The sequence below is a fragment of the Haliotis cracherodii genome, unplaced genomic scaffold, assembly GCF_022045235.1.
Source record: "Haliotis cracherodii isolate W230 unplaced genomic scaffold, xgHalCrac1.p SCAF_7, whole genome shotgun sequence".
Classification (NCBI taxonomy): Eukaryota; Metazoa; Mollusca; class Gastropoda; order Lepetellida; family Haliotidae; genus Haliotis; species Haliotis cracherodii.
In genome coordinates, this window is record NW_027266330.1 from 47,464,551 (window position 1) to 47,476,870 (window position 12,320).

A 12,320-nucleotide genomic window follows, 5' to 3' on the forward strand; every position below is an offset into this window, starting at 1 on the left:
GAATGAGTGTGTATGATTTTACTCTCACCTTCCCCTCATACTTTACACATGGATGGGTGCTGCTTCAATCACAGATTGCTGGAGAATGAGTTAGTATGATTTTACTCTCACCTTCCCCTCATACTTTACACATGGATGGGTGCTGCTTCAATCACAGATTGCTGGAGAATGAGTTAGTATGATTTTACTCTCACCTTCCCCTCACACTGTACGCATGGATGAGTGCTGCTTCAATCACAGATTTATGGAGAATGAGTGTGTATGATTTTACTCTCACCTTCCCCTCATACTTTACGCATGGATGGGTGCTGCTTCAATCACAGATTGCTGGAGAATGAGTTAGTATGATTTTACTCTCACCTTCCCCTCATACTTTACACATGGATGGGTGCTGCTTCAATCACAGATTGCTGGAGAATGAGTGTGTATGATTTTACTCTCACCTTCCCCTCACACTGTACGCATGGATGAGTGCTGCTTCAATCACAGATTTATGGAGAATGAGTGTGTATGATTTTACTCTCACCTTCCCCTCACACTGTACGCATGGATGAGTGCTGCTTCAATCACAGATTTATGGAGAATGAGTGTGTATGATTTAACTCTCACCTTCCCCTCACACTGTACGCATGGATGAGTGCTGCTTCAATCACAGATTTATGGAGAATGAGTGTGTATGATTTTACTCTCACCTTCCCCTCATACTTGACGCATGGATGGGTGCTGCTTCAATCACAGATTGCTGGAGAATGAGTTAGTATGATTTTACTCTCACCTTCCCCTCATACTTTACACATGGATGGGTGCTGCTTCAATCACAGATTGCTGGAGAATGAGTGTGTATGATTTTACTCTCACCTTCCCCTCACACTGTACGCATGGATGAGTGCTGCTTCAATCACAGATTTATGGAGAATGAGTGTGTATGATTTTACTCTCACCTTCCCCTCATACTTTACACATGGATGGGTGCTGCTTCAATCACAGATTGCTGGAGAATGAGTTAGTATGATTTTACTCTCACCTTCCCCTCATACTTTACACATGGATGGGTGCTGCTTCAATCACAGATTGCTGGAGAATGAGTTAGTATGATTTTACTCTCACCTTCCCCTCACACTGTACGCATGGATGAGTGCTGCTTCAATCACAGATTTATGGAGAATGAGTGTGTATGATTTTACTCTCACCTTCCCCTCATACTTTACGCATGGATGGGTGCTGCTTCAATCACAGATTGCTGGAGAATGAGTTAGTATGATTTTACTCTCACCTTCCCCTCATACTTTACACATGGATGGGTGCTGCTTCAATCACAGATTGCTGGAGAATGAGTGTGTATGATTTTACTCTCACCTTCCCCTCACACTGTACGCATGGATGAGTGCTGCTTCAATCACAGATTTATGGAGAATGAGTGTGTATGATTTTACTCTCACCTTCCCCTCACACTGTACGCATGGATGAGTGCTGCTTCAATCACAGATTTATGGAGAATGAGTGTGTATGATTTAACTCTCACCTTCCCCTCACACTGTACGCATGGATGAGTGCTGCTTCAATCACAGATTTATGGAGAATGAGTGTGTATGATTTTACTCTCACCTTCCCCTCATACTTGACGCATGGATGGGTGCTGCTTCAATCACAGATTGCTGGAGAATGAGTTAGTATGATTTTACTCTCACCTTCCCCTCATACTTTACACATGGATGGGTGCTGCTTCAATCACAGATTGCTGGAGAATGAGTGTGTATGATTTTACTCTCACCTTCCCCTCACACTGTACGCATGGATGAGTGCTGCTTCAATCACAGATTTATGGAGAATGAGTGTGTATGATTTTACTCTCACCTTCCCCTCATACTTTACACATGGATGGGTGCTGCTTCAATCACAGATTGCTGGAGAATGAGTTAGTATGATTTTACTCTCACCTTCCCCTCATACTTTACACATGGATGGGTGCTGCTTCAATCACAGATTGCTGGAGAATGAGTTAGTATGATTTTACTCTCACCTTCCCCTCACACTGTACGCATGGATGAGTGCTGCTTCAATCACAGATTTATGGAGAATGAGTGTGTATGATTTTACTCTCACCTTCCCCTCATACTTTACGCATGGATGGGTGCTGCTTCAATCACAGATTGCTGGAGAATGAGTTAGTATGATTTTACTCTCACCTTCCCCTCATACTTTACACATGGATGGGTGCTGCTTCAATCACAGATTGCTGGAGAATGAGTTAGTATGATTTTACTCTCACCTTCCCCTCACACTGTACGCATGGATGAGTGCTGCTTCAATCACAGATTTATGGAGAATGAGTGTGTATGATTTTACTCTCACCTTCCCCTCACACTGTACGCATGGATGAGTGCTGCTTCAATCACAGATTTATGGAGAATGAGTGTGTATGATTTAACTCTCACCTTCCCCTCACACTGTACGCATGGATGAGTGCTGCTTCAATCACAGATTTATGGAGAATGAGTGTGTATGATTTTACTCTCACCTTCCCCTCATACTTGACGCATGGATGGGTGCTGCTTCAATCACAGATTGCTGGAGAATGAGTTAGTATGATTTTACTCTCACCTTCCCCTCATACTTTACACATGGATGGGTGCTGCTTCAATCACAGATTGCTGGAGAATGAGTGTGTATGATTGTACTCTCACCTTCCCCTCACACTGTACGCATGGATGAGTGCTGCTTCAATCACAGATTTATGGAGAATGAGTGTGTATGATTTTACTCTCACCTTCCCCTCATACTTTACACATGGATGGGTGCTGCTTCAATCACAGATTGCTGGAGAATGAGTGTGTATGATTTTACTCTCACCTTCCCCTCACATTGTACACATGGATGGGTGCTGCTTCAATCACAGATTGCTGGAGAATGAGTGAGTATGATTTTACTCCCACCTTCCCCTCACACTGTACGCATGGATGGGTGCTGCTTCAATCACAGATTGCTGGAGAATGAGTGTGTATGATTTTACTCCCACCTTCCCCTCATACTTTACGCATGGATGAGTGCTGCTTCAATCACAGATTGCTGGAGAATGAGTGAGTATGATTTTACTCCCACCTTCCCCTCATACTTTACGCATGGATGAGTGCTGCTTCAATCACAGATTTCTGGAGAATGAGTGTGTATGATTTTACTCTCACCTTCCCCTCACACTGTACGCATGGATGGGTGCTGCTTCAATCACAGATTGCTGGAGAATGAGTTAGTATGATTTTACTCTCACCTTCCCCTCACACTGTACGCATGGATGTGTGCTGCTTCAATCAGAGATTGCTGGAGAATGAGTGTGTATGATTTTACTCTCACCTTCCCCTCATACTTTACACATGGATGGGTGCTGCTTCAATCACAGATTGCTGGAGAATGAGTGTGTATGATTTTACTCTCACCTTCCCCACACATTGTACACATGGATGAGTGCTGCTTCAATCACAGATTGCTGGAGAATGAGTGTGTATGATTTTACTCCCACCTTCTCCTCACACTGTACGCATAGATGGGTGCTGCTTCAATCACAGATTGCTGGAGAATGAGTGTGTATGATTTTACTCCCACCTTCCCCTCACACTGTACGCATGGATGAGTGCTGCTTCAATCACAGATTTATGGAGAATGAGTGTGTATGATTTAACTCTCACCTTCCCCTCACACTGTACGCATGGATGAGTGCTGCTTCAATCACAGATTTATGGAGAATGAGTGTGTATGATTTTACTCTCACCTTCCCCTCATACTTGACGCATGGATGGGTGCTGCTTCAATCACAGATTGCTGGAGAATGAGTTAGTATGATTTTACTCTCACCTTCCCCTCATACTTTACACATGGATGGGTGCTGCTTCAATCACAGATTGCTGGAGAATGAGTGTGTATGATTTTACTCTCACCTTCCCCTCACACTGTACGCATGGATGAGTGCTGCTTCAATCACAGATTTATGGAGAATGAGTGTGTATGATTTTACTCTCACCTTCCCCTCATACTTTACGCATGGATGGGTGCTGCTTCAATCACAGATTGCTGGAGAATGAGTTAGTATGATTTTACTCTCACCTTCCCCTCATACTTTACACATGGATGGGTGCTGCTTCAATCACAGATTGCTGGAGAATGAGTTAGTATGATTTTACTCTCACCTTCCCCTCACACTGTACGCATGGATGAGTGCTGCTTCAATCACAGATTTATGGAGAATGAGTGTGTATGATTTTACTCTCACCTTCCCCTCACACTGTACGCATGGATGAGTGCTGCTTCAATCACAGATTTATGGAGAATGAGTGTGTATGATTTAACTCTCACCTTCCCCTCACACTGTACGCATGGATGAGTGCTGCTTCAATCACAGATTTATGGAGAATGAGTGTGTATGATTTTACTCTCACCTTCCCCTCATACTTGACGCATGGATGGGTGCTGCTTCAATCACAGATTGCTGGAGAATGAGTTAGTATGATTTTACTCTCACCTTCCCCTCATACTTTACACATGGATGGGTGCTGCTTCAATCACAGATTGCTGGAGAATGAGTGTGTATGATTTTACTCTCACCTTCCCCTCACACTGTACGCATGGATGAGTGCTGCTTCAATCACAGATTTATGGAGAATGAGTGTGTATGATTTTACTCTCACCTTCCCCTCATACTTTACACATGGATGGGTGCTGCTTCAATCACAGATTGCTGGAGAATGAGTTAGTATGATTTTACTCTCACCTTCCCCTCATACTTTACACATGGATGGGTGCTGCTTCAATCACAGATTGCTGGAGAATGAGTTAGTATGATTTTACTCTCACCTTCCCCTCACACTGTACGCATGGATGAGTGCTGCTTCAATCACAGATTTATGGAGAATGAGTGTGTATGATTTTACTCTCACCTTCCCCTCATACTTTACGCATGGATGGGTGCTGCTTCAATCACAGATTGCTGGAGAATGAGTTAGTATGATTTTACTCTCACCTTCCCCTCATACTTTACGCATGGATGAGTGCTGCTTCAATCACAGATTTCTGGAGAATGAGTGTGTATGATTTTACTCTCACCTTCCCCTCACACTGTACGCATGGATGGGTGCTGCTTCAATCACAGATTGCTGGAGAATGAGTTAGTATGATTTTACTCTCACCTTCCCCTCACACTGTACGCATGGATGAGTGCTGCTTCAATCAGAGATTGCTGGAGAATGAGTGTGTATGATTTTACTCTCACCTTCCCCTCATACTTTACACATGGATGGGTGCTGCTTCAATCACAGATTGCTGGAGAATGAGTGTGTATGATTTTACTCTCACCTTCCCCACACATTGTACACATGGATGAGTGCTGCTTCAATCACAGATTGCTGGAGAATGAGTGTGTATGATTTTACTCCCACCTTCTCCTCACACTGTACGCATAGATGGGTGCTGCTTCAATCACAGATTGCTGGAGAATGAGTGTGTATGATTTTACTCCCACCTTCCCCTCACACTGTATACATGGATGAGTGCTGCTTCAATCACAGATTGCTGGAGAATGAGTTAGTATGATTTTACTCTCACCTTCCCCTCACACTGTACGCATGGATGAGTGCTGCTTCAATCACAGATTGCTGGAGAATGAGTGTGTATGATTTTACTCTCACCTTCCCCTCATACTTTACGCATGGATGGGTGCTGCTTCAATCACAGATTTATGGAGAATGAGTGTGTATGATTTTACTCTCACCTTCCCCTCATACTTTACACATGGATGGGTGCTGCTTCAATCACAGATTGCTGGAGAATGAGTGTGTATGATTTTACTCTCACCTTCCCCTCACACTGTACGCATGGATGAGTGCTGCTTCAATCACAGATTTATGGAGAATGAGTGTGTATGATTTTACTCTCACCTTCCCCTCACACTGTACGCATGGATGAGTGCTGCTTCAATCACAGATTTATGGAGAATGAGTGTGTATGATTTAACTCTCACCTTCCCCTCACACTGTACGCATGGATGAGTGCTGCTTCAATCACAGATTTATGGAGAATGAGTGTGTATGATTTTACTCTCACCTTCCCCTCATACTTTACACATGGATGGGTGCTGCTTCAATCACAGATTGCTGGAGAATGAGTTAGTATGATTTTACTCTCACCTTCCCCTCACACTGTACGCATGGATGAGTGCTGCTTCAATCACAGATTTATGGAGAATGAGTGTGTATGATTTTACTCTCACCTTCCCCTCACACTGTACGCATGGATGAGTGCTGCTTCAATCACAGATTTATGGAGAATGAGTGTGTATGATTTTACTCTCACCTTCCCCTCATACATGTTACACATGGATGGGTGCTGCTTCAATCACAGATTTCTGGAGAATGAGTGTGTATGATTTAACTCTCACCTTCCCCTCACACTGTACGCATGGATGAGTGCTGCTTCAATCACAGATTGCTGGAGAATGAGTGTGTATGATTTTACTCCCACCTTCCCCTCACACTGTACGCATGGATGAGTGCTGCTTCAATCACAGATTGCTGGAGAATGAGTGTGTATGATTTTACTCCCACCTTCCCCTCACACTGTACGCATGGATGAGTGCTGCTTCAATCACAGATTGCTGGAGAATGAGTTAATATGATTTTACTCTCACCTTCCCCTCACACTGTACGCATGGATGAGTGCTGCTTCAATCACAGATTTCTGGAGAATGAGTTAGTATGATTTTACTCCCACTTTCCCCTCACACTGTACGCATGGATGGGTGCTGCTTCAATCACAGATTGCTGGAGAATGAGTGTGTATGATTTTACTCTCACCTTCCCCTCACACTGTACGCATGGATGAGTGCTGCTTCAATCACAGATTGCTGGAGAATGAGTGTGTATGATTTTACTCTCACCTTCCCCTCACACTGTACGCATGGATGAGTGCTGCTTCAATCACAGATTTATGGAGAATGAGTGTGTATGATTTTACTCTCACCTTCCCCTCACACTGTACGCATGGATGAGTGCTGCTTCAATCACAGATTGCTGGAGAATGAGTTAGTATGATTTTACTCTCACCTTCCCCTCACACTGTATACATGGATGAGTGCTGCTTCAATCACAGAGTGCTGGAGAATGAGTTAGTATGATTTTACTCTCACCTTCCCCTCACACTGTACGCATGGATGAGTGATGCTTCAATCACAGATTTATGGAGAATGAGTTAGTATGATTTTACTCTCACCTTCCCCTCACACTGTACGCATGGATGAGTGCTGCTTCAATCACAGATTTATGGAGAATGAGTGTGTATGATTTTACTCTCACCTTCCCCTCATACTTTACGCATGGATGGGTGCTGCTTCAATCACAGATTGCTGGAGAATGAGTTAGTATGATTTTACTCTCACCTTCCCCTCATACTTTACACATGGATGGGTGCTGCTTCAATCACAGATTGCTGGAGAATGAGTGTGTATGATTTTACTCTCACCTTCCCCTCACACTGTACGCATGGATGAGTGCTGCTTCAATCACAGATTTATGGAGAATGAGTGTGTATGATTTTACTCTCACCTTCCCCTCACACTGTACGCATGGATGAGTGCTGCTTCAATCACAGATTTATGGAGAATGAGTGTGTATGATTTAACTCTCACCTTCCCCTCACACTGTACGCATGGATGAGTGCTGCTTCAATCACAGATTTATGGAGAATGAGTGTGTATGATTTTACTCTCACCTTCCCCTCATACTTTACACATGGATGGGTGCTGCTTCAATCACAGATTGCTGGAGAATGAGTTAGTATGATTTTACTCTCACCTTCCCCTCACACTGTACGCATGGATGAGTGCTGCTTCAATCACAGATTTATGGAGAATGAGTGTGTATGATTTTACTCTCACCTTCCCCTCACACTGTACGCATGGATGAGTGCTGCTTCAATCACAGATTTATGGAGAATGAGTGTGTATGATTTTACTCTCACCTTCCCCTCATACTTTACACATGGATGGGTGCTGCTTCAATCACAGATTGCTGGAGAATGAGTTAGTATGATTTTACTCTCACCTTCCCCTCATACTTTACACATGGATGGGTGCTGCTTCAATCACAGATTGCTGGAGAATGAGTTAGTATGATTTTACTCTCACCTTCCCCTCACACTGTACGCATGGATGAGTGCTGCTTCAATCACAGATTTATGGAGAATGAGTGTGTATGATTTTACTCTCACCTTCCCCTCATACTTTACGCATGGATGGGTGCTGCTTCAATCACAGATTGCTGGAGAATGAGTTAGTGTGATTTTACTCTCACCTTCCCCTCATACTTTACACATGGATGGGTGCTGCTTCAATCACAGATTGCTGGAGAATGAGTGTGTATGATTTTACTCTCACCTTCCCCTCACACTGTACGCATGGATGAGTGCTGCTTCAATCACAGATTTATGGAGAATGAGTGTGTATGATTTTACTCTCACCTTCCCCTCACACTGTACGCATGGATGAGTGCTGCTTCAATCACAGATTTATGGAGAATGAGTGTGTATGATTTAACTCTCACCTTCCCCTCACACTGTACGCATGGATGAGTGCTGCTTCAATCACAGATTTATGGAGAATGAGTGTGTATGATTTTACTCTCACCTTCCCCTCATACTTGACGCATGGATGGGTGCTGCTTCAATCACAGATTGCTGGAGAATGAGTTAGTATGATTTTACTCTCACCTTCCCCTCATACTTTACACATGGATGGGTGCTGCTTCAATCACAGATTGCTGGAGAATGAGTGTGTATGATTTTACTCTCACCTTCCGCTCACACTGTACGCATGGATGAGTGCTGCTTCAATCACAGATTTATGGAGAATGAGTGTGTATGATTTTACTCTCACCTTCCCCTCATACTTTACACATGGATGGGTGCTGCTTCAATCACAGATTGCTGGAGAATGAGTTAGTATGATTTTACTCTCACCTTCCCCTCACATTGTACACATGGATGGGTGCTGCTTCAATCACAGATTGCTGGAGAATGAGTTAGTATGATTTTACTCCCACCTTCCCCTCACACTGTACGCATGGATGGGTGCTGCTTCAATCACAGATTGCTGGAGAATGAGTGTGTATGATTTTACTCCCACCTTCCCCTCATACTTTACGCATGGATGAGTGCTGCTTCAATCACAGATTGCTGGAGAATGAGTGAGTATGATTTTACTCCCACCTTCCCCTCATACTTTACGCATGGATGAGTGCTGCTTCAATCACAGATTTCTGGAGAATGAGTGTGTATGATTTTACTCCCACCTTCCCCTCACACTGTACGCATGGATGGGTGCTGCTTCAATCACAGATTGCAGGAGAATGAGTTAGTATGATTTTACTCTCACCTTCCCCTCACACTGTACGCATGGATGAGTGCTGCTTCAATCACAGATTGCTGGAGAATGAGTGTGTATGATTTTACTCTCACCTTCCCCTCATACTTTACACATGGATGGGTGCTGCTTCAATCACAGATTGCTGGAGAAATAGTGTGTATGATTTTACTCTCACCTTCCCCACACATTGTACACATGGATGAGTGCTGCTTCAATCACAGATTGCTGGAGAATGAGTGTGTATGATTTTACTCCCACCTTCTCCTCACACTGTACGCATAGATGGGTGCTGCTTCAATCACAGATTGCTGGAGAATGAGTTAGTATGATTTTACTCCCACCTTCCCCTCACACTGTATACATGGATGAGTGCTGCTTCAATCACAGATTGCTGGAGAATGAGTTAGTATGATTTTACTCTCACCTTCCCCTCACACTGTACGCATGGATGAGTGCTGCTTCAATCACAGATTTATGGAGAATGAGTGTGTATGATTTTACTCTCACCTTCCCCTCATACTTTACGCATGGATGGGTGCTGCTTCAATCACAGATTGCTGGAGAATGAGTTAGTATGATTTTACTCTCACCTTCCCCTCATACTTTACACATGGATGGGTGCTGCTTCAATCACAGATTGCTGGAGAATGAGTTAGTATGATTTTACTCTCACCTTCCCCTCACACTGTACGCATGGATGAGTGCTGCTTCAATCACAGATTTATGGAGAATGAGTGTGTATGATTTTACTCTCACCTTCCCCTCACACTGTACGCATGGATGAGTGCTGCTTCAATCACAGATTTATGGAGAATGAGTGTGTATGATTTAACTCTCACCTTCCCCTCACACTGTACGCATGGATGAGTGCTGCTTCAATCACAGATTTATGGAGAATGAGTGTGTATGATTTTACTCTCACCTTCCCCTCATACTTTACACATGGATGGGTGCTGCTTCAATCACAGATTGCTGGAGAATGAGTTAGTATGATTTTACTCTCACCTTCCCCTCACACTGTACGCATGGATGAGTGCTGCTTCAATCACAGATTTATGGAGAATGAGTGTGTATGATTTTACTCTCACCTTCCCCTCACACTGTACGCATGGATGAGTGCTGCTTCAATCACAGATTTATGGAGAATGAGTGTGTATGATTTTACTCTCACCTTCCCCTCATACTTTACACATGGATGGGTGCTGCTTCAATCACAGATTGCTGGAGAATGAGTTAGTATGATTTTACTCTCACCTTCCCCTCATACTTTACACATGGATGGGTGCTGCTTCAATCACAGATTGCTGGAGAATGAGTTAGTATGATTTTACTCTCGCCTTCCCCTCACACTGTACGCATGGATGAGTGCTGCTTCAATCACAGATTTATGGAGAATGAGTGTGTATGATTTTACTCTCACCTTCCCCTCATACTTTACGCATGGATGGGTGCTGCTTCAATCACAGATTGCTGGAGAATGAGTTAGTATGATTTTACTCTCACCTTCCCCTCATACTTTACACATGGATGGGTGCTGCTTCAATCACAGATTGCTGGAGAATGAGTTAGTATGATTTTACTCTCACCTTCCCCTCACACTGTACGCATGGATGAGTGCTGCTTCAATCACAGATTTATGGAGAATGAGTGTGTATGATTTTACTCTCACCTTCCCCTCACACTGTACGCATGGATGAGTGCTGCTTCAATCACAGATTGCTGGAGAATGAGTGTGTATGATTTAACTCTCACCTTCCCCTCACACTGTACGCATGGATGAGTGCTGCTTCAATCACAGATTTATGGAGAATGAGTGTGTATGATTTTACTCTCACCTTTCCCTCATACTTGACGCATGGATGGGTGCTGCTTCAATCACAGATTGCTGGAGAATGAGTTAGTATGATTTTACTCTCACCTTCCCCTCATACTTTACACATGGATGGGTGCTGCTTCAATCACAGATTGCTGGAGAATGAGTGTGTATGATTTTACTCTCACCTTCCCCTCACACTGTACGCATGGATGAGTGCTGCTTCAATCACAGATTTATGGAGAATGAGTGTGTATGATTTTACTCTCACCTTCCCCTCATACTTTACACATGGATGGGTGCTGCTTCAATCACAGATTGCTGGAGAATGAGTGTGTATGATTTTACTCTCACCTTCCCCTCACATTGTACACATGGATGGGTGCTGCTTCAATCACAGATTGCTGGAGAATGAGTGAGTATGATTTTACTCCCACCTTCCCCTCACACTGTACGCATGGATGGGTGCTGCTTCAATCACAGATTGCTGGAGAATGAGTGTGTATGATTTTACTCCCACCTTCCCCTCATACTTTACGCATGGATGAGTGCTGCTTCAATCACAGATTGCTGGAGAATGAGTGAGTATGATTTTACTCCCACCTTCCCCTCATACTTTACGCATGGATGAGTGCTGCTTCAATCACAGATTTCTGGAGAATGAGGGTGTATGATTTTACTCCCACCTTCCCCTCACACTGTACGCATGGATGGGTGCTGCTTCAATCACAGATTGCTGGAGAATGAGTTAGTATGATTTTACTCTCACCTTCCCCTCACACTTTACACATGGATGGGTGCTGCTTCAATCACAGATTGCTGGAGAATGAGTGTGTATGATTTTACTCTCACCTTCCCCACACATTGTACACATGGATGAGTGCTGCTTCAATCACAGATTGCTGGAGAATGAGTGTGTATGATTTTACTCCCACCTTCTCCTCACACTGTACGCATAGATGGGTGCTGCTTCAATCACAGATTGCTGGAGAATGAGTTAGTATGATTTTACTCCCACCTTCCCCTCACACTGTATACATGGATGAGTGCTGCTTCAATCACAGAGTGCTGGAGAGTGAGTGTGTATGATTTTACTCCCACCTTCCC